At 45.3% G+C, this 23,929-nt stretch overlaps 1 protein-coding gene and 1 long non-coding RNA gene across 2 annotated transcripts in view; one reads left to right on the forward strand and one right to left on the reverse strand.

Moving 5' to 3' along the window:
• Positions 1-23,929, reverse strand: part of TMEM178B (transmembrane protein 178B) — a 379,754-nt gene that overhangs the window by 195,011 nt on the left and 160,814 nt on the right. The gene's annotated exons all lie outside the window — the stretch shown is intronic.
• On the forward strand, positions 19,778-22,493 carry LOC131508883 (uncharacterized). Its single transcript, XR_009260195.1, has 3 exons — positions 19,778-20,231; positions 20,590-20,743; positions 22,161-22,493. It is a non-coding gene; the product is annotated as an uncharacterized LOC131508883 (long non-coding RNA).

Raw genomic sequence — 23,929 nt, forward strand, 5'->3', positions numbered from 1 at the left:
TCTACTTATTTACAATTCGGAACATCAATGACAGTCTTCGAGTCAGAAAGAGAATTGGACAATGTTTCCCCGTTTTTAAAATTTCAGGCTCACACAGTCTTCCCATAAAGAGTGCCAACTTATTATTTTGCCAAGTAACAACGTTTTGAAAACACAGTACAGTCTCTTAATGCCACCCTATCATAAGAGAAAAAGCATTCTCATAGCAAAGAAAAATGCAAACCACCTCAAAGACAATCTCAGAATTCATGAAAAGTTTACTACGTGGCTGTGGCAGTCCTTCTCCCCCGACTCCCCCTCCACCTCTCACTTTGCTGTTGTTTTGTTTCGTTTCATTTCGCCTTGGACCAAGGGAAATTGCCTCACAGACCAGCTGGCACCTGTAGAAAAGGGTTTCTGAGTCGCTCACCTTGGCCCATTCACCCCAAGGCGAGGGCCTTCCTGCAAGGAACACCAACCTCACAATGTGAGCAAGAGAACCTCACTTCAAAAGGATGTTTTCCGGTTACAAAATGCTCCCACGTGTGCTACTCATTTAATTTCAACTTAAATCTCACCACAAGGCTGCTGTATAGATGGGAAGTCTAAAGCACTCATCTGCTCTATTTGTTATCAAGATGTTCTTTTATTTGGGGCTCCATTCTACCTCCCATCCACCCTGTGGGCTTTATTTTACCCTTGAGAACTTTCCTTCCACTTCATGGGTTTTATTTTTTTACTTTATTTTTTATTACTTTTTTAATGTTTATTTATTTTTGAGAGAGAGACAGACAGACAGAGGCGAGCAGGGGAGGGGCCAAGAGAGGGAGACACGGAATCCAAAGCAGGCTCCAGCCTCTGAGTTGTCAGCACAGAGCCCAACACGGGGCTCAAACTAATAAATCCCGAGATCATGACCTGAGCCAAAGTCTGATGCTTAACCAGCTGAGCCACCCAGATGCCCCCCCACTTCATGGGTTTTAAATTTCACTCTTTTGTCCCTTCCTACCTAAACTTTGTCTTCAAGGATGGCAAGCTTCAACCTGAACCCCTAACACATCCAACGGTGCCAGTAGACCCCCAATCCATGTTTGTTGAAGGTCGAAAGGATTCTCATTCAACACGATATCCGGACTCTTCCAGACCCTTCACTTTCCTGGCCAAATCCCTCAACAGAGACTGCCATCTTTTAACGTGCCTCCTAAAATGTCATGCCCAGAACTGTGTGCCATGCACCAGATGGCCTGAGCTGTGCAGAGGGCCAAGGTCCCCTGGCCCTCCTGCACTGGGCACAAAGCCTTTATTCATGAAGCTTGAGACTGTGTTTGCTTTCTGGCAACCATTTCGTACTGCTGACTCCTCTGAGATCAGAATCAACTAAAATTCTTAGATATCGCTAATTCTGATTTTCTTAGTTGGTCATTTTAATCCAGGAACAAAAAACCAGGTCCTTGACATTTAACCCATTGAATTCATTTTTGTTAGTCAGGGTCCTCTGTTCTTAGCTGACCTGTCAGATCTCACCTCTCCAACCAGATGTTAAGGTTCTTGAGATGGTATCTTAGATACTTCTTTATAAGCAGTAAGCATAAACGTCCGGGATGGTGATGCTCAGCAGATACTCAATAAATGTGTGTTGGTTCATCAAGCTCCGCTTTTACAGTAATATGCCCCCAGGACTCTCAACTTCTGATCAATCACACTTCAATGCCAAGGACTAGCACCAAAGACTTCTTCCAGTTGCCCCCACTTCTTATACTTCCAGCTCTGACTATTGCTGGTCCCCATACCCACTGCATGAACCCAAAGCAGCCTGCTTGCTCCCAGACGTGCTCTGGTGTCTACAAATGGCCACCTCCGCCAGTGCCTCCCATGGCCTTCTCAAAACTCACTGCATCCGTGAGCCCTGACCTGCTGCATTTCCCCCATGTGCCCTTAGCATTTCTAGCACAGTCCATCGTGCAGAAAAAATACCTGGAGTAAAGCTGTGAATGCTCGTATGAACCAAAACAGAGAACACATCGTCATGTACTGTAAAGTAGAATTCTCTCTACAAAGGAGTTTGTCATAGAATTTGCTGTTCTAAAAGACCCCTTTAGTGTATTTTAAAGGACTTGATGTGGCCATGTGGTTAACATGCAGCTTTCCATGAACACATCTGTCGTACAGGGAGATGCCTTGGGATCTTCACAGAGAATTGTTCTCTGTAGCAATGCTGTTCCAGATGTACCAGCCAAAGGCCTGGAGACACGTTCTGTCGTTGACTGCGTGCTAATGAGTTCTGTCCAACAAATATATACGTATATAACAAGTGCTTTCTCTGTGTTTTCTATATACCGCAGTTTTTCCAGGAGCCTTATAATGAAATGAAAGAAATCAGTCTTATATCCAGAAGGGAATCTTGTTTGAGTGACTCACGTTATGACCAAGGAAAATAAAGCCAACCACAGAGGTTTACAACTCCTTTATCCCACTTTCAAGTACCAACAATTCTTCAGTGAAACCCACCGTGAACACCTCCTCTCGGAGCCAAAGACGACGCTCCCATCCAGCCCTTCTGGGATTTAATGGATTATCTCCAACTATTTTATGGGAGACACAGGACCTCAGGGTCCTTCCATCTGAAGCTCCTAAAGATTTGAGCCACATCTGTCTCTACTTACTCAGATACTGTTTTGAATTTGTCTTCTCTTGGAAGACACATTACACTTGCACAGGGACATCTGGGGACTCGTGACCATCCCCGGGACAGTCCTGGGCACAGGGGAGCTCTGGCAGCCCTTCTTGTCTGCTTGTAACTGGAGCAAGGGAGGAAATGAAAATAAATGCATGGTCTCCCTCTGGTTGTAATTATTAATGGTCAATTTGCTAAAATGGTATCTGTTTAGATGAGTAATAATCACGGCTCTATTATTTGTAGACTGCTGCGTTTTGTTTTTAATTATGTCTTAGGTGAGTCTCTCATTTGTGCTTTAACTCTATAAAAATGCCTCAATTTCTCACTAACTCATTCTCTCCCAGGCACGATGAAGGTTTGAAAAAGGTTGCTCTTGTAATTTTGTTTTTAATACAAGCTGCTGTTATCATGTCCGTGAGTCATGTCCTGCAGAGGAAGTATGTGTGCCACTCAGGGCAAGATATGAAGGGGAGCCCACTAGCAGGGGGGGCAACCCCTAATTTGGGGAGCATAAAAGAGTTTGTGCCTAGTGGCATAACCCCCAGCATGGGGATTATGCCCTTGGGAGACCTGGTTTTGGAATAACCCAAAATTGGGTTTCAAAGTAGGAATTCTGTTTTTTCCAGTCAGACAACATAGTTGATACTGAATGTTATTTATAGGTTTGACTTTAGCTGGTTTAAACCATTTTTCTTGTTTCCAATAAATCATTTCATGGAAATGGCTAGATATTATTCCTTCTTTGTTTTAGAGCTAAATTACCTATTAAATAAGGGGGAAGAAGTGAATTATGTTAGTAAAAGGCTCAGATGGCTTTGCACAACATCAATTCAGCAAAATGCATTCCTGCCTTCATAGGTAATGGCCCAAGTTTAAAGTAATACCATCAACAGCCAGGATTTGTTGAACACGTACTATATGGGAATGTATGCTAATCACTGCATGGGAAGTCAAGTGCACTAAGAACCGTCTTCTGAAAATGTGCCGCCCAACTGGGAAACGGAGACACGAAAATGAACCATAACACAAAGTGGTGAATGGTAAGGACTTTGAGCTACATAGGAGTCCACAGAAGAACTCACTTCTGTCTGGAGTGTCCACAGAGGGGCTAGTTGTTGAGCTGGGCACTGAAGCATGGAGGGAAGGAGGCATGAACAAGGGGACAGTGTGTACAAAGACATGAAGGTGAGGCAGAAGAAGGCAGTCCTGCATAGTGGGAAAGCAAAGTTAAATCCTGGCACTTATGAGCTGTGTGACCTTCAGCAAGTTGCTTGATCTCTCTGAGCCTATATTTTCTCTCCGTAAAAGGAGGACACTAGAGGAACCTCGTTCACAGGATTGTTGTAAAGAGCAGAGAAAAAATGGGAGTGAAGCACTGAGCAGAACCGTACTTCAGAACAGAAGGTAAACCCTCAGTACAGGTTAACTATTATTATAATTTCAAGGTTATAAAAGAACACAGGCAACCCTTGGGTTGAGCTCTATCCTGGGGGCACGATCAGTGATGGAGAGGCCTTGTTCTGCAACAACCACTTACAGCAGGACAGAGGGAATGGGTCGTGGCGCACCATGGTGCCAATCATGAAAATGAATTTGAGGGAATGACAAAGAAAAAAGCAGGCACGGTCAACACTGTCAGACTCTTCCCAGGCTCTGGGGCCCACCTCGTGGTTACTGCTATAAATGGAGTAACTCACCCCTGCCAACTCCTAAACCATTTACACTCTTAAAAAAAAAAAACAAAAAAAAACAAAAAAACAAAAAATAAAACAACAAAACAAAACAAAAACCTCGTAAAAGGAGTATCAGAAGGAAACCAATCCAGGAAAATACTTGAGGATGCTGCCTTATGATTGCCCCCGTCAGGAAACCACGGGAAAGGAGAATTCCTAAGGGCAGAGTCAGCCAAGAGTAATTGCTAGAAGGCTGGGGAGCATAGAGAGACACTGAAACGCACCTCTTCCCCCACCCCAGCTTCTCAGAAGACCCAGCAATGCAGGGACAATACTTCCTGGGACCAGATACAGCAGTCTACAGAGGGGGTGGGGCACCATTGCAGGGGTGGGAATTCCTCTGTTACTGGGGCAACAGGCAAAGTGAGGGCAGAGTCAACTGTCCCTTCAAAGTCCCCGGGGAGACTAAAGAGCCCGTGTCAGATGTAACTGGCTAAGAGCACTTGGGAAAAGCAAGCCTCCAAAATAGTTGTCTGTGAGCTGGTGCTGAGACCCACGAGGATCACAGTCTGGCAGAAACATACAGAAATACAACCAGGGAGTTCAAGATGCATGGGAGGCATTAACGAGGCTGGCTATGGAAGTATTCTTCGGCATCTGGGCTGAGCTGGCTAGCTGAGTGACCCAAGTATGGTGGTGGCATTTTCTCCTCCGATACTCGAGACAGAACGATGTGGTACCAAGGACATGATAACACTTAGCAGCAAAAGCCAGCAAGAGCTATGACTTTGGTTTTTAGAAGACTTGTAAAGAGAATTCACCTTTCTTGGCATAATTCTGATTGAGCTTCAACTGGAATCTCATATAGGGTTTTTCGGAAAAAGCCCGGATTTTAATAGAAATGATGCTTTCGGGAAGAATGGCAAAAACAAACAAACAAAAGCATTGCAAGGGGGTAATGACTTTCAGTCAACATATCTGACAAACAGGAATGAGGTTAAAAGGTGATTGACTGTATCTGCTGCTGAACCACGTGAAATTTTAGGCTTCAAAGAGAATGTACTCAAAGAAAATTCCTGAATGCCAGTTTCTTAGCGTCCTGGGGTCTCCTCTTCCCAGAACTAGAGACAGCCCACCTGAGCTTCATTCAACCAGGTGTCCCCTGGGCTGTAGACCGCCTACCTGAGGGTCTGGGCTGAGCCAGGTGTGACAGGGAAGCTACTAGGTGTTACCAGATTCTAAAGCCACACAACTCTTGCACTGCTTCAGGCACCACAGCTCCCTAATCAAAAGACATAAATACATCCTATCTGGGGAAATCCAACCCATCATGAATGTCTAGACAGTCACTCTACTTCTTACTGTTGACCAGTGAGAAATAACGGACCTCAATGTAATTCTATAGCTTTACATAGACAGGGTGCCTACATAGGACACAGCACCACAGGTTGGGCGAACTTGTGCTCCCTCATCAGCTCCAACGTTGACCTTCGGAGTGAACTTCGACAACATTTACTGAGTATCCGGTAAGGTCAGGCACCAAGCAAGATTCTGGGGGTAAAGGGTTATCAGTTCAGCCCGGCTCCTCCTTCACACCCCAGTTACAAGATGAGGAGTAGAGATTCAGGCCACTAATGCCCTTACCAGAATGAACTATCAGGTATCCCAAACACTGGAGTGAGAAAGCTGGCAAAGCCCACGGAACAGGTGGTTCTGTAGCCAAACCGTGGAGCCCAAAAGGCCCGCTTCCAGGCTCTTCAACCACTCCAGAGTCCCTGCAGACACAACTTGATGCTTGATGTCAGTACATTAACCAGAGATGCCCACATCAGTGCCCATCTCCTGGAAACCAAGGCCAGCATAACATGGAGAAACAGGGGGCCCCGGGTAGGTGACAATGAGGGAAATCCTCAAATGTCTCCATCTCTGAGGTCTCAAAACCCACCACCGGGTCATCTTTGTTTTGAGTTACGTCAGATCCTTTCTTTTTAGTTAAAAAGCAAAAACTGTAACTAAGGTAGGAATAACTCACCAAGCCCCTACCACTTTAGTGTGAAGAAATTGAACAAATTATTTAACTCCTCATTAGGAGAGACAAAAAAGAGGGGGGGGGGGGACCTGGGTAGCTCGGTCAGTTAAGCATCCGACTTCAGCTCAGGTCATGATCTCACAGCTCATGGGTTTGAGCCCTGTGTCGAGCTCTGTGCTGACAGCTCAGAGCCTGGAGCCTGCTTCCGATTCTGTGTCTCTGTCTCTTTCTGCCCCTCCCCCACTCACGTTTTCTCTCTCTCTCTCTCTCTCTCCATCAAAAAGAAACATTAAAAATTTTTTTAAATATTAAACATGTTTAAAAACTAAGCACTAAAAAAATATTTTTTTAAAGGAGAGACAAAAAACAAAACAAAAACCTTTAAGTATAGAATTCTGAGGTGAGTACAGGGTCCAGAAATCCAGGGAAAGGGCCAAGAAAGGTTAAGAGTTTTGCTTCTTGGCTACCATGATCCAAGTTGCCCACGAGTTTAGCTCTAGATCAGCGCTCATGGGAGGAGTCTTTCTACTGTCACATTCCTGCCCCCTCTCTACTCACCTCCTCAGGCAGCAGGAAAAGCCAGGTGATACACCTGGGGTCTTCCTGTTACTGGGTGAAAGCCAAAGCCTCTGGGAGCACCACCTGATATGGGTGAAATGAGAGGTGGTCCCCACAGGCTGGTGGACAGCTTTAGGGAAAGAGAAGAGTCCATTCTAGCCACACCTTCAGAAAATTCCAAGTGCAACAAGAACATTGAGATGACCCATAACCTGGGTCCGAGTCTCTTCTCCCATCTTAGTTTATAGACAAGTGTTCCCAAGGAACTAACAACTTCTTGATGATTGATCAAAACACAGTATTTCTGAAAAATGTCCTGTTAATAATAACCACCCTTTAATGTCTTAACACTATACAATTCACCCTGGGTCCCTGAGACTCAAGGGGGCAATGACCTGTGCAGAAGCATGACAAAAGGCAGCAAATTTCCTCAGTCTCCAGAGGCAGCCCCCCTGATCCAGTAGGAGATTGACATGGCCTTCCTCCAGCCAAAAGCCAGCAGGAATCTCCACTTGGTTACTCCTCCTGGGATAGGGAGGAAGGAGAGCTGGATCCACCAGGAACATTCTATTGACACAGGGTTTTCTAATAGCCCCAGGGTGTGTGGTATTTAAGGAGAAAGTAGTTGCATCTAGCACCCGGAGTTATTAGCGGAGAATGGACAAACACCAACAACTCAGCTTATCTCTACTCAGCAGCCCAGGGACATTAGGGGGAGGTGTCCACTCTCAGCCATGGCTTCTGCCAGTGAGGACAGCAGTTCCTGACCATGGCTCTAGGCAGTCTCAGAAGGACACTGGGAAGGTGAATGAAATGTCCTCCTCCATTGGGTCTGACTCCCGAACAAGTCTTACCAGAAGAGGGGCTGCTCAAGGCTGTAGCACCACGTGGGGGGGATTCTAAGTTTCAACATCTGTAAGAAACTTAAGAGAGTCTTTTAAGAGACATTATCTCACTTAGTTCCCAAACAGCCTCTTTGGTTAAGGTTTCTGCCGTTGGAAGCCCTGATTATGCTCCAAAATGGGCTGGATCATGGACCAGGAGGAATTCAAGGAGGGGGGACCACAGGCTCCCCAGGACAAGCTCACGGGAGACCCCAAACCCCCAGACAGGCCACAGTCAGGGCCAGCACAAGGAGGTGAACTTTCATCCAAGTAGCAAAGAATCTTTAGCTGGGGAAACCCAGACCTATTGTCACAGCAACGCACCTCCAAGTCAATTAAACTCGACCGTCAAGAGAGCCGTTAGCCACCGTGACCGTATTTAAAAGTTGGGGAGCTGGAAGAACGCCATTACTACCTGCACCCACCACCATCTCTGGGGTGCTAGAAAGAACACGGATGTGGGGTCACAAGATCTTGGTCCTTTATGAGTTATCTGGCCTTCAACAAGTCACATAACCTCTGTGCACCTCCAGTCCCCCCATCAATATGAAGTTAACACAATAAAACTTAAACTCCCAAGCATGTTGTGAAGATCAAGTGAAATAATGTATATGAAAGTGTCTTAAAACTAGAAAGGGCCACAACCACATCAAGTGTTACTTTGAAAGTACTTGGGAGACTTTGGACAACACATACAGTGGAAAAGCTGATCCTGGTTCTTCATTCTTCATCCAACCCAATCCTAGAAGAGATGTGCCCCATCTAGCTGCCTCAAAGATCTTCCTGTTCATTTATTCTGTGGTCATTAAATTTCCCCCAGGTACCATGCATTGGACTACACGCTGGAGAGACAGCCTTCCTGTCCTCATGGAGCATGGATCCAGATAATTCCAATACTATCTGTTCCCACCTCCATTTTATGTTCTCAGTCTGTGTAAATCCTATCCTAGAAAGATCCCTTCTCCCAGGAGCAAACATAAACTGTCTCCTTCCCAGTCTAGATGAGCAGGTCTGAACATGGAACCCCACCCTGTGAGCTAATGAGTCGCCTGTAACCAAGTCTACACCACTGTCCTGAGGCATGAAATTCAGCTGTCTCCCCATCCCATTATCTTGGCCCTTCAGAAACCTTTAATGTAGAAACTTGAGTCTCCTGGGAGACCAAACCTCAGTCTCAGCAGACACACAGTCTTCCGAAGCCACTTTTGAAATAAATACACTAAATACCAAACCAATAAAGCAGAAGTTTATCTCCACCCCACAGGATGTGTTAGCCATGTCCATTATGGGGACTTGTAGCAGGTTAAATAGACACTCAAGTTGCAAAGACCTGGGTTTGAATCCTGACTTTGTCACCTGTGGGCCTTGAAGCTAATTATTTAGCTTAGTACCACTTGAAGGTTCAATTTTTCACATTTATAAAGCTCAGATAACAATCCCTACCCCATAGTGATATTCAAATGATTAAATGTGATAATGTTGGTAAAGAATTTAATAGTGCTTGGCACTTAGAAGAACTCTATAAATGGTAGCCATTGTTATTTATAATTATAATAGTCATTACTATTGACATGCTCACAAAACAGCCCATTTCATCCTATGTGCCGTGATATCTCTACTGCTCTACGGGTAAACAGAGAAAGCAATGCTTCCACTGACTCCAGAGCAAATTATTTCCAACCGTGGACCCCCACTCATCCTGCCTTTTTGGAAACACTAGCTCTCAATCCTGAGGTTAAGATATACTTATCCTTGGCTCAATAACCACGTGATGGACAAAATGAAAGAATAAATCAAAACCTAAAATATTTCATCGGCCCACTGGGCTCCATGTCTATTCATGCAAAATATTGCGTACACTTCCTCCCAGCAGCCCCTCTTTCTTTCCAGCTACAGTTTTTCCTCATCCTACTCCCCTGTCTGTGGTGCTTACACCTCCCTCTTCATGATGGCCAACTGCACTGTACGATTCCAGAACACCCAGCCTGACTGAACAGATTCCTGCAGCTGGCTCAGCAAGTAAAGTAAAGTAAAGTAAAGTAAAGTAAAGTAAAGTAAAGTAAAGTAAAGTAAAGTAATGAACCTTGCCCAAAAAGAGGTCTGGCCTTTGCCCTGGGCTTCTGGGAGGAAATTCTCTAAGTCCTTGGAATGTAAGGCCCGATAGGAGTGGATGTCTTTGTTTGCCTGTGGCCTTTGATCATGCAGGATAGTATAATAATGTGATTTGGAGTTGTGGCTTTGGGTCATGGGGTATCAGCTCAACCTCAGGAGGAGCTGGATAGTGAGATTGATCACACGCTCAGGCAACCACGCCTATGTGATGGAGCCTGAATAAGAACTCTGAACACGAAGGCTCAGTGGACTTCCCTGGTTGACGGTACTCCTTGCATACTGTCGTACCCTTATGCCAAGAAAGTTACACTGCCCACGATCACACAGGGACAGGAAGACTGGAAGCACCACGTTTGGAATTTTCCTGAACTCGGCCTTCTGTGCTTCTTCCCTTGGCTGATTTTAATTTGTATACTTTCACAATAGTAAACCATAACAATGAACATAAAGCTTTCAGAACATTCTGAGTCTTTCTAGTGAGTTTATCAAAGCCAAGAGCGATCTTGGAGGCCCCCCAAACTTTCAGTTGGGGTCAGAAGTGAGAACAGTTGTGTGAGCTGTTCTTCTAACACTGTAGAGGCCATCGGGAGAATCCCTAAAGATGGGCAGTCAGGTCCCCATGTGCACAGTGGTCTCTAGAAAACTGAACAGCCACATCCTTGGATCATTCTTCGTCATCAGAAGATGAACCTGAAAGCCTAAAATTGTTAACTCTGCATTCATTCACAAGTCCTTGTTGGATCTCAATCCACACTCTGAGTTAATGAACATAGATGGACCTCTCAGTCTTCCCCGGTCCTCTGATGTCCATTAACAACATGGATGAGGTCCTGCCTCTGAAGCATTTGGGATTTCTCAGTCTGGCATCAGCAGTTACAGTACGTGGCAGACTGGAGGGGGTGTCCATCTGGAAGACCACATTTGGGAAACTGCCACCTGTGTTCATGTGCCTCATCTGCCTGGAAAATGTCACAGCCACTCGTCCACTGAGCCTGGTCCTCAACTCAAGGGAGGAAATTGGACAGAGGAAAGGAAAAAAAGAAGCCAGAGGAATGCTCAGGCAAGCCAGCGGCCAGTAAGCGTACCAGCCGTGGCAAGCTCTGAATCCTCAGGAAACAGGCCCTTGTGAGGATGTCTTCCCCAGGCTTGCTGGGCATCCCCCTGCTGAGAAACAAAGCTCCTTTTCAAGCCGGAGCTGCTATCTGCAGTGGTTCAGTGTCCAGATAACCAGGGAGCAAGGAGATACATTGTCATGTCAAGGCTCACAGGGGAAATACAAGAAGAAGAAATGTCAGCATCTGGATACCGACGGACATGGAAAACCTCAAAAAACTCAAGAGAGAAAGAAAATGTATTTTGGCGATAATGGGACTAGAGTGGGCTGTGGCTGGCTGAATGCTATATTGGATCTCTACCAGCCACAGGATCCTTCTTTGTTAACCCTGAAGCCCAGCCACCTGCCCCACGAACGGGGAGCAGAAATAAGGGAACAAACTGGACCCCACATCTTTAAAATGAAGAGGTCTCAGGGCTGTATCAGTCACTTAAGCCTAATATTTGGATTTCCTTTAAATTGTATTGTCGTCAACGGCTGTTCAAGCTGAGTTGCTTAGACAGTAAATTCTGGTTCTAGCTGCCATTTCGCATTATGCTAATGTATGTGAGAAGCTGCCTCCCTGGATACCGTAGCAAATTGCCAGCTGAATCATAGAAATGCTGTCAACTTTTTTTTTTTTTTTTGCAAGTTTTCCATTTTTGCTTTGCTACTGTGTAGCCAGGAGAAACTGGGAGGTGAGCGGGATATATATATATATATATATATATATATATATATATATATATATGCGCATCAAGCTTCCCCTGGATTGGTTTTGCCTCTTTGAGAAAGAGCTGTAGTTTTCTCCCTTGTTTCTAAAGCAGCCCACAGACATGCCTCCATTTTATTTGAAGTCATTTCATTGCCCAAATATCTGTGTCAGTTTCAGGGAATCAGCCTTGAGAGCCAGCAGAGGGAGAAAGAGAGCAGCAAACCGGATTTTCTACAGATTCCACTCAAAATCAAAGCCCGAGCAAGTGGGAATTTGCTGAGCCCAAACAAACAAACAAACAAACAAAAGGCAAAGCAAATGGATTCAGCAGAGGAGGCCACTTTTTAAAAGATGGTGAGGGTTCCAGGGTGGTGCAGACAGCTTTGGCTCACAAACTGGTTCCAGTTTGGGCACTGCCAGCTGTTCTCCCCGGGTGACCCTCTTCTCCCCCCTTTCCCCCACCCCAACCCAATCCTGCTCCAAACAGTTCCTTCACCTGTAAATGAGAAGAGGGAACTGGTGGCCAGGAAGATCCCTTCAGCCTTAACATTCTAAGTCTGTATGGCTCTTTTCTGGTCTTAGCTACCTTCTAGACTATGGTTAACAACACCTTATTTTCTTGGACTCGGGTGCTGGACCTGATTGTCCAGCAAGATTGTTCCAGGTCCAAGAGCTAAGATTGTAAGACATCTGTGGCACAAAATAGTAATTTCTCCTATTGTCGGATGGTGAGAGAGACGGGTATGTGCAAGGGCGCGAGACGGCCGCAATAGAGAGTAGCAGGCTGGCACCCCCACGCTGGGGGCAGAGAAACAGAGGTATTCGTGAGTGCAAATTTTCAGTTCTAGGAGTTAGTCCTAGAGACCTGCCGTACCACTGAGATCCTGCAGGTCACAATATTGTATTGGAAAACTTACTGAGTGAATAGGTCACAAAATAACAACAAGAAGGCACGAGAACACTGTAGGAGGTGATGGAGAGGTTTATGGCATAGATGGTGGTGGTAGTTTCACGGGTGTATACTTATCTCCAAACCCATCAAGCTGTATACACATAATACATACAGGCTTTTGCATGTCAATCATAACTCACAGTGGTTTAAAAAAAAAGAAAAAGGCAAAGGAAAAATACAATTAAAAAAAGAGATAGCTGCAATAGACCTAGGACATGCTCCCCATGTCCCCAACCCTTTTGCTTTTGGAACCCCAGCACTGAACTCCACTTTCGCACTGCCTGTCCTAGGTCAGACCCCTGGAATGGCAGCGAGCACTTGTTTGGTATAGACTGCCTGTCCTGTGGCTTTGTCCACTGTGGAACCACAACCCATTAACGATTTTGGCACTTGGGACCCTCCTCCCCAGCCCCACGTTTTTATCTCACCTGTCCCGTTTCTAACCACCTAAAAGTTCTACCCCTGCCCACTTTTCCTGCAGACAAAGATTCCTCTACCCCTGCTTGACCTCAGCCCTCACCTAGAATTTAACCAATTCAAGGGTACACACCCAAATGCCTGTGGGAGCCAATCAAGACTCCTGAAGGAGTGAGGTTGCCCAATGTAAGGAATAAGGAGAAGTAGGACCCTAGCGGCAAAGAATTGAGCACATCCACCTCCCTCCCCTCATAAACAAGACATTCACGTGGAAATTTTTACAATTCTATGTGCCCCAAACAAAACAATTATGCAGAAAGAAATTAGGCTCCACACTACCAGTTGTTTTTTTTTTTTTTCTTTTTACTGCAAGCTCTCTGTTCATTAAATTCAGGTTTCTTTTTAAGTAAGGAATATACTTGCATGGAGAATTCACAATTCTTTCCAATGACTAAGACTGGATTGAATTACCATTATTATAAATGATCTTCTTTTAAGTTTAATAGATGCTAAAGCTTCCTTACCATATAGCCTGTGTTACCTTTTATTGACTAACTTAAGCCTAATATCTATAGCATTTCTGTGATTTTTTTTTCAATGAAAATACTCCTGAGAATAAAGTCAGACCTCCCAGGGTACCGCAAAGTGTAAAATTTCTCTGATGTCTCATGGCTTTATCTACAACAACAGGAAGTCTTCTTTGCAAATTTTGTATTCTATACTGTATCTGTTTATTAAGTGGAAAATAATGTTTAATTACTTATCACACACTTACCTCTTCACTACAAATCTTTAAGTGAAATGGACACTTCTGGATGATGCACCACTTTCCTCTCACCAGACCCCAGGTGGGAGCTGGGTTTCCCTCTGCTGCGTAAACCGTAAGATTGGTTGACCACTGACGCTGCTGTTCTACAGGAGAAGTAGGTTTGTTCACGAAATTGAAGGTTTGGAAGCCGTGGTCTGGTAAGTGTTCTTCTACCTTTTTCCTGCACCCAAACTCCCCAACAATCCCAAAGTCTTGTCAGAACAAACACCAAGCAAAGCACTCTAGTCCCTTCAAGGGTGGAGTCTGGACTTGTGTTACACAGATTCTCATGCTAACTTCACCCTTGTTCCCCAGAATGACAGGGAGTCGGCTACAGTACCCCAGCCCTGTCCCTGGGGCCCTGATACCATTGGCAGAGACTCTGACAAGTGCTGGGAAAATGAGAACACCGGGGTGGGGGGGCGTGGTTGGGGGGGGGGGGGACATCACACTCCTGAAATTCATGTTCAAGATCAAGATCAGCTTTTGTATATTAATTCCTACCTTCCCACTGACAACCCCCATTCCTTCCCTTCTTTTACGGATGCTTTTCAAAAGAGAGTGGAGGTGAATATATGAACTTTAAGTTTCTCTGACGTCTACCTGGTGGCCACAGATTTGAAATACTCAGGGGATACGAAGGACTTTTCATAGTGTGAAGTACAAAATGGTCTCACATGGGCAAAGAGTGCCCCTTGACTCATTTTGTAGGTCTAGATTTTGATTTTTCAGCTGCTGTTAAAAATGGGGTCACCTTTACTTAGATTCTAGAAACTAAGAAGCGTGTAGAGTGAAGATCATAACTCAAATGATCTGTTCTTACCCCCTTTTGAATTCTTCTTGCCATAAACAAGCTTCTAATTCCAGGTGAGAAAGAAGCCAATGAAACAAGCCAGGGGGAAGGAGAGTGGCTTCTCCTGGGAACCTATAAGGGTTTATCTCTGAAAGACATTTTCCCCACCCACACCCCCCACAACTGTGATGGGACCACCCCACGCTCAGATGCCAATCACTCAAGAGAGGTGCACTGCACTCTTAACAAAGCATATTCATATAAACATCCTTCCTTCTAAGCAGAAATGCTCTTTTCTGCTTTACTAGTAGAATCCAGGTGAGCTCACTTCTGAAACCATGTGAAAGGCAAAAAAGCCAAACTCACAAACAAAATGTTGGAAGGGGAAACGAGGAAGAAACAGGTGGCCTAAGTTCCTTTATCAAAAGGCTTAGGGGCGCCTGGGTGGCTCAGTCGGTTAAGCGTCCGACTTCGGCTCAGGTCATGATCTCACGGTTCGTGGGTTTGAGCCCCCGCGTCGGGCTCTGTGCCGATGGCTCGGAGCCTGGAGCCTGCAGCCTGCTTTGGATTCTGTGTCTCCTTCTCTCTCTGCCCCTCCCCTACTTGTGCTCTGTCTCTCTCAAAAATAAATAAATGGAGAAAAAAATTTTTTTTAAGTCTTAGATCTTTACCCTGGGCTTTATAATAGGAGAATGCCCTTTATTCATTTCGAGGTGGGGTTGTAGGTCTCTAGTGTGAGGCACTACTATTCATTGCAGAGCATTCAAAAATGAAGGGAAAATGTACATCTGACATGAAAATACAGAAACAGGAGCTCAACCAATAAATGTGTAACTTAAGGCGGTGTTTCCAGAGCATAGGTATTTTATATGCCAAGATCTACCTACTGCAAACACAAGCATGGTGCTGGGAAAGGCACAGACTTACAGATCCAATAGCCCAGGGAGGAGGAAAGAGCCTGGATCAGTCAGGACACAACAGCAAAGGGACAACACACTCAAAAGGGCTTAACTGAAGATTTTTAGGAAAGAACTGTACACAGTTTGGCACAGAATTAAAGGAGCCAGTATAGATTGGTGATAAGTGGGAAGTTATATTTGCCCCAAGGTCTAAGGGGCGAGGGGGAAGGAACTGTACACGCAGGGAGTCTGGCAAGAGCCAGAGCTGTGGAAGAGGGCTGCCTGGCAGGACCCGTGCCTTAAAGGAACACAGCAGACGAAACCAGACAAATGGAGGGCAGGGGTGTGGTGCAGACGAGGACGGCCACCTCTTGCCTCTTGCCTCCTGGTTTTCCAGTCGTGCCTATTGACCAAACTCAAATGGAAAGCCAAGAATAAGGGGGCACAGGTACTACAGTCCAGAGACATCAGCCTCCCAGGGCATGGAGAGTGAAGCCAGGGCAAATGGAGCGAAACCAGCAAAGAGCCCTAGACTGAGGGTCAGGGCACCCGGTTCCAGCTGTGGCACACTGGCTTTGCGACTTTGGACGAGGCTCAACATATCTAGATTTCTAGGAGAGGACTGAGCAGATGGTTTCTCTGGGCTCTTTCAATTTTTACATCCTGTGGCCCTCATCCGGGAACTGTGTAGAACCAGGAGATCACACACGGCTACTATGGTTATCACAAGGCTTTAAAGCAGCACCCCTCAATCTAGGAAATACTCATTCTGTTTCCTAACCCACAAATCCAGATAGAGACCAACTCCAAAGGAACAAAAATATGGGCCCAAGGAATCCTCACGTCTTGATTCTCAGCTTTATCATCAGAACTAATGTCACATCTTGACTGGTTTCCCTTTTGATTGTTGAAGAGTTCAGAATTTCACATGGTGGTCTCGTTCCTTTTGAGAACAAATCTGGACAGTGAAAGGAGAGGAAGCATCCAGGGCCCCAGAGCCTCTGAAGCTGTGTGTGCGGGAGAGAAGGTTCGCACACGCCAAATGGGAAGACCACACTGGGATTCCAGTCCTCATCGCTGCGGACCAGCCTCTCCTATCTCCTATTTCCCACTCCTGCTCTTCTGCATCTTTCTTGTCTTGGTCTGACACCTGCCCCCTCGCCAGCCTAGAGGGGAGAGGAACCTACAGGATCAGAAGGTTCACACTCTTTGCCCCCGTGAATGGACTTACCCACTTTCCCTCATCTCATTAGCTACTTCTGGTCATTTTGGCTCTGTAGCTTGACAAAATCTTCCTCTTATTATCTCAAAGCAGTCTGGAAAAGGATACTAATATATATATTAGAATCCTTTTTTTTTTTTAAGTGTTAAGCAAATAGAGATCTTGAAGAAATTCCTTTCTCCTAAAATACAGGAATCGATGACAAAAGAAGCATCAAGCTGATTGAAATTTCACAGAGAAGAGACTTCCCTTGTATTTCAGGAATGGTAAAAGCTGCTGCCCCTCATATGACTTCTTGGGCACCACTGACATCCTCAGATGTAAAACCCAGGGGAAACGGCCTGAGAGAAAAAGGCATTTAAAGGCCAAAGCTGGGGCGCCTGGGTGGCTCAGTTGGTTGAGCGTCCGACTTCGGCTCAGGTCACGATCTCACGGTCCGCGAGTTCGAGCCCCGCGTCGGGCTCTGGGCTGATGGTTCAGAGCCTGGAGCCTGCTTCTGATTCTGTGTCTCCCTCTCTCTCTGCCCCTCCCCCGTTCATGCTGTGTCTCTCTCTGTCTCAAAAATAAATAAGCATTAAAAAAAAAAATTAAAAAAAAAAAAAAGGCCAAGGCTACTAAGAAGTCAAAGAAACGAAAGCCTGTTAACCTTGGACGGAGGACCATGCATTGGGGCACTCTGTAGCAAACAGTCCAAATCGGGGTAGATAAAATTAAGTTATACCCACAGTAATAAATGCTCTGATTTTGCTTTAGAAGTTTGCTCTGGAGTTATTACTGTCATTATTTTACTTGATAATTATGGCTTAACGTGTTAATAAATTTTACTTGTGCAATAATTTTGCAGGCTAAGTAGTTACCTGGGAACTCTGTATCATGCACCTAGTAGGTCCTGTCAATGAATGTTCACCGCAAGGTCTCTGCTACAGAACTTCGAAGCTATGACAGTGTCCTCCTCTTCCCTCGCCTCTCATACTCCCCTAATCCTGTCTAGTAGTGCCCTGCACCATCCGTTCCCAGATGCACATACTACATGTTTTCCTGGACATCCATCCACATGCATCGTCCAGGATCCTCTGTCATTTTTAAAGTATCTCTAGGATTCCTGGGCAGTGTTTGTGTTTGCTCGCTTGCTTGTTTTTGCCTCTGGCATAGAATTTTCTGGGAAAGAAACTGCTTCCCCTTGGGGATTAAGGGACTCCCGTCCAAGTTAGACTGAGTGCCTCTTACCCATCGCCACATCCCAGTCCCTAGCACAGTCATGTGGCCCACAGAAGATGCCTGAAGATTGTTAAAGCAGAACTCTGTTTTTAGGTAAACTGAGCTTTGCTGGTCCCTTAAGGAAACACAAAATTGAATGCAAAGTAAACATCTCTGGAGGGAGCTTTCCTTTTTCACAGCCTGAGTTCTGAGAAATGTCCTCCCATTGCAAGGTGGGAAGGGAGGGGAGCAAACACAATAAATGGACTTAAGTGTTTTCAGAAAGACTGTGGTAAGCACAGACCCACTCGGTCCTGTCGGATATGAAAACGGTTTGTCATGAATGATGAGGCGTGCTGGTCAGGGATCCGCTTGGGGGAGTTCTTCAAAGGTAGTCGGGAAAGAGAAGCTGATCAAGTGCACCTTGGGAGGGGGTGGAAGAGCCACGTGTGGCCCAGTGCTCAGCAGGACCACTGACTGTGGAGAGGCTGACTGTGATAAATGTCAAGAAGCCTCGAGATGACTGAAGGCAGGCCAGCTCCTGCTTTGCCCCCACGAGTGTGTCACACACACCCCCCCCCCTTCTATCTATGCTCTTTCCTTTGAGCTCCGGGAACTGCATGGTTCTCTCTCCTCCATGAGGCTCTCTTTCCTTAGCAGATTTCCTTCTGTTCTGTCCCAATGACACAAGAGTAGGTATGGTGTTGTGAGTGAAAAAGAGCAGTCACAGATGCTGGGGCCACACCGTCCAGTTCAAATCCTTCCCCTGTCACTAGCTGTGTGACTCCGAACAAGTTACTTAACCCCTTAGTACTTCAATTTTCTTATCTATAAAATGGAACAATAGTACCTACCCCTAGAGTTAGTATGAAGATTCAATAAGTGAATGCCTGAGTGCTGCAAAAGTGACCGGAGGCTCTACTAATCTGCCTAACACACAGGATTCAGATGGAAAAGGAAAAGGAAGCAGGCCAGAAACCTGTCCCCAAAGTAGGCACGAGGCTGGGCTAGCAATATCAGGTACAGCAAATAAAAATGCAGGATACCCAGTCAAATCTGAATTTCAGATAAAGGATAAATACACTTTTTTCTTCATTTTTTACATGTTTGTTTATTCTTGAGAGAGACGGAGTGCAAGCAGGGGAGGGGCAGAGAGTGAGAGGGAGGCAAATAATCTGAAGCAGGCCCAGGCTCCAAGCTGTCAGCACAGAGCCCGACGTGGGGCTTGAACTCACAAACCACGAGATCATGGTCAAATGCCAAAGTCAGATGCTTAACTGACTGAGCCACCCAGGCACCCCAGGGACAAATACATTTTTAGTATAAGTATGTCTCAAGCATTGTATGGGACATATTTCTACTGTAAACATTTTTGTCATTTACTTGAAATTCAGATTTAACTGGGCATCTTGTGTGTAATCTGGCAACTTTAACCCGGACATCAGGCTGTGGAGGAGGGAACATTGGTCCCATAGGGTCTCCGTGTTCCTATTTCACACTTAATGATACGCTGGATTCCACCACAAGGCTGAAATGCTGGCGGCCAGGACCGTACATCGGAGGCCTGCGAGGGATTCTTGAGGACGCTCAGAACTCTGAAGCACCTTCCAAACTCTGAAATTTCTCCTCCGATTATCCTGCCACCCAGTGTCCTTATTTGGATGAAGAATTCCTCCCTTCAGAGTTTCTAGACTCTATGTCACAATTCTAGAACACAGTCTCCCCTTCCTATGAGAGCTCCCAGCACTGCAGAGTGCTCATGCTGGACCAGAGTGCTGGTGGGGGGTGGGGGGAGGTACCCCCAGAGAGCAGGGGTTCTGGAGTCAGCAACGGCTGGGTTCAAATCCTCGGTGCACCACTCACTGGCCATATGACTCTCTGGACTCAGTTTCCACATAGGTAAAAGTGAGGTAGAAACTGCCATCTTGCAGGGTGTTCGACAGGACGGGCAGCAAGACATAAATTCAATATAAATTCCCAGGCATACAGTAGTTACAAATTGTTGCTGAGCAAACAGTGGTTTGCTGTTATTACTAGTTTTACCGATGCCAGCCAGAAAATCTTTCGTTTTCAAAGTTTTATATCTTTAAAGTGAATTAATCTCTAACTACTTTGGCTCTGTAAGTTTCCAATTTGTTTCCTTAAAGCAGAGAGTACCTACATTGAATGAATGCATCTCCCCTAGAGTTTGCCTCTGAACGGTTACATGGATATGTGACGGAGGTAAGTCTTGTACCAGATTTAATGGAACTACATGCAATTTGTTTTTACAGTTCTGGTACTCTGAAAAGCACTTCCGGGGAAAAGACAGATCAGTATCCACTGCCGGGATGACAGAAGTTCCCACTTAACGGCAGAGAAAAAGGAAGAGTAAGACTGGTCGTATATTTCTTCCAGTTTCATGATCCATCCAGTTTGCGGTCTGTCTCCTCCAGGAAGCCATCTCTCGTTACGGCATCACTTAATACTATTTAGCTTTCTCTGAATACCTAAGCACATAGGCTGCACCACAAAATGCCAGACAGATTTAGCCATTATTTTAAAGTTCTTTTATTTGAGTTGTTCTGGTCCCTCCATCCAGGTTATAATAAGCTCCTGGAGAACGAATGTCATTCCAAATACCCTTCTGTAGATTCAAAAACACCTTGCACCATACTGAGCCTGATAAATACTTGCTGAAATCATGAATGAAAAATCTGCCACTTGTATCATGTAGAGAAATGGGTCACTAACCTGTAAGTATTTTTCAATTCCATCTGACTCAGGGAATAATAAATATTTGATGATATGATTTGATTTGAACTAAAATAAGCATGGCTCCAGTGGGATAAACTATCAACAAAAGGACAGAAGTTGTTGTTCCTCCACAGAGGCCTAGGAGGACCCAGATTCTTACTCAGAATCATCCCTTCAGAAACAAATTTGAACAAATTAGTTAAGCCTGAGCTAGACAGGCTCTTGTGAGACCCGAGAAATCTCCAGAAGCTAGAGGTTTAATCAGAATTTAGGGGGAAAAAATCCAAAGGATCATTTCCTAAACTCTTATTCCCACTCCTACCCCAAACCATTTTCCAGTCTGATCATGGCTCTGGAATGAGATCCCAACAGTGCCTGTTTATATAACAGAAGTTGATTTATATCTGATTCCACGTGATCACATTTCCATTATAGACCATAATGAAATTCACTGGACGACTTACACAACGGAAAGAATACGGACTTGGGAATTGGAAGTGAACCTACTCGTAGCTTGATGATTCTCTTGCCTTGATTTCAGTCGCAAAATCTATAGACATTCCCAAATAACGTAGAGCTCTGTCAGGGGAGCTGGTTTATGTGTGCAGTGTGGTTGTGTCTGAGCTTGGGGACATGCAAAAACACATGAGCATTATTTGCAGAAACGAGAGAGTCTATAGGAGAGGGTTCTCAGAAGGGAAGGAAAATCAGTTTGAGACCTCGATGATCCCTCTACATGCTGTAAACTCAATAGGCTCTCAGAGACTTGGTTGTTGTGTTTTTTCTATCTTGCAAAATGTACTTGAAAGAAGATTCAACCTCTGTAGCAAACATTTAACATCCAGGCCTCTGAGCAAAATTATCTACACGTGTAGAATGAGCAAAGCTCTATCCACAAAAGTCCTTTAGTCTACTCCAGAAGGGGTAGACTGGACTTTCCACGACACAGATTTTCCCCCCTTTATTGGGCCCACACGCCAGGAAAGCTCCTTGCCCTTGACCACTAGACAGGATGCTTTTCTGCTTTCCTTCTACTGCTCTGGTCTCCCTTCTCAGTGCCCTTTGCTGACTCCCTCCTCCCCCTGAGTGCAAGCTCTGTGCCCTTCACATGGCTCTGCCCTCGCTCTCCCCCTCTATTTAGGAAACAAATCCTATTTTAGGACTTCACCATCACTTCTACTCTGTAAGTCTCAAATCTGTATTCCTCGCTGGGTTTTTCATCCGCGCTCCAGTTCAGGTGCCCGTGAGGATCTCCACCTAGACAGATCATCGTCACAAACCAGAGGCCCCCAACAGAAACAACAATCACCATTCTCGATACTCCAATAGCCTATGTTCAGTCACCGAAACACAAAAAACCTAAAGCCATTCATTTGTTCATTCAACAATGACTTACATGTGTCTCTTATTTCCTAGATCCTCCTATTAACCACAACCTAAACTTCAACTCAACTTATTCCTACTCAAAACACTACCTTCTGGGACACCTGGCTGGCTCAGTCAGTGCATCATGCAACTCCTGATCTCAAGAGTTGTGAGATTGAGCCCCAGGCCAGGCATAGATATTACTTTCAAAATAAAACCCTTAAAAACAAACAAACAAACGAAAACGAAAAAACAAACTACCTTCCTTTCTCTCCACATGCCTCATGAGAATTATCTCCAGACTCCACTGAGTCCTAAATCACCTCCCTTCTTTGGATGTCTGAAGCATTTATTGATTATATTACCATGTGGGCACTTAATACAACAATGCCTTGGACTCTTAACTGTTTCACGCAGATAGTTTATACATCTCCAAGTATGTTAGAAGCTTCTGGATGACAGGAACTGTGTTTATGGATTTTTTTTTTTTTAAGTATCTCCCTATCCTGGCACATAAGTGAATAAGTGACCTCTATAAAGTGTGTATTTCAGGGCCTGGCACAAAATACAAGCCTGAAAACGTAAGCTTAAAAATAAGTAGATACTCAATAAACACTTGGCAAACTGACTAAGAACGAACTGTGTGAAACGCTCCCAAGACATCAGTGTGCCAGGCCCTAATTGGTATTTACTGGCGGGTACATTTTTGAGTCTTGACAAGCCATGCAAAAACAACTCACACAGACTTGAATTATTTGGGGAGTGAAAACGGAACATGGGAATATGTTAGCTACGATTTCCTTCCTTCTTCCCATCACTTCTAATAATGTAAATGTTTGGTTTAACATCACATCTGTAAGTGGGTACCTAGCTGGCACCGGGGATGAAAGCACCCCCCTAGCTGGCCGGGGCTGACTGGGTGGCTCAGTTGGTTGAGCATCTGAGTCTTGATTTCGGCTCAGGTCATGATCTCACGGTTTGTAAGATCGAGCCCCTCAGCGGGGCCAGAGCCGTGAACACGGGGCCTGCTGAGAATTCTCTCTCTCTCTCTCGACCCCCCACTTGCACCTCCCCCGCTTGCACATGTGCATGCTCTCTCTCGCTCTCTCAAAATAAACTTTAAAAAGAAAGTCAGAAAAGTGCATGTGGACTCATGGGCCATCATGGTGGAGGAACCACAGGGAGAGCAGCCGAATTTGACAATGAGGAAGTAAGCTGACGCCCAGGGAGACAGTGACTTGCCCAAGGTCACACATCAACTGGCCCAAGTTAACCTTGAGGGACCTACCTCACTTCCTCCCACCCTCCAGCCCAGCTGACCTCCCCTCGGCCTCTGAATGTCTCCCATCCATGCAAGGGTGCTTTGTTGTTTCTTCCATGGCAACCGTAACCTCACAAAGCAGAGCTGACCTCCTCCACCCCTTGCAAGGACAGAAGGGCTGAGAGATTTCTATATTGTCGGGTTTTTTTAATCTCAAACAGAAGTTAATTGTCGGGTTCAGACCAAAAAGAGCCAGTGACACCTCACCCCCAGCAGCCCTCTCAGCAAAACCCAACACAGCCAGGAGTGCCTGGCTGACCTCAGACGGATTTAGAAGCAGGGTTATTTTTTCCCCTTTGTTAGTCAGTGACACCCCCCTCCCCCGCCAAGAAAAGGAAATCAATCAAGGGTCACAGGGATTTGCTTGTTTCGGTTTTCTTAGATTTTATGGTAGAGTGAGTGAAAAATCTAAGCTGTCTCCCTTTTTTTCATTACCAGAAATTCAAAAATATTCAATATAAAAAAGAATTTTTAAAAAATAGGTGGGGCACAGAGGATT

Source organism: Neofelis nebulosa, chromosome 4 (genome assembly GCF_028018385.1).
Source record: "Neofelis nebulosa isolate mNeoNeb1 chromosome 4, mNeoNeb1.pri, whole genome shotgun sequence".
Lineage (NCBI taxonomy): Eukaryota > Metazoa > Chordata > Mammalia > Carnivora > Felidae > Neofelis > Neofelis nebulosa.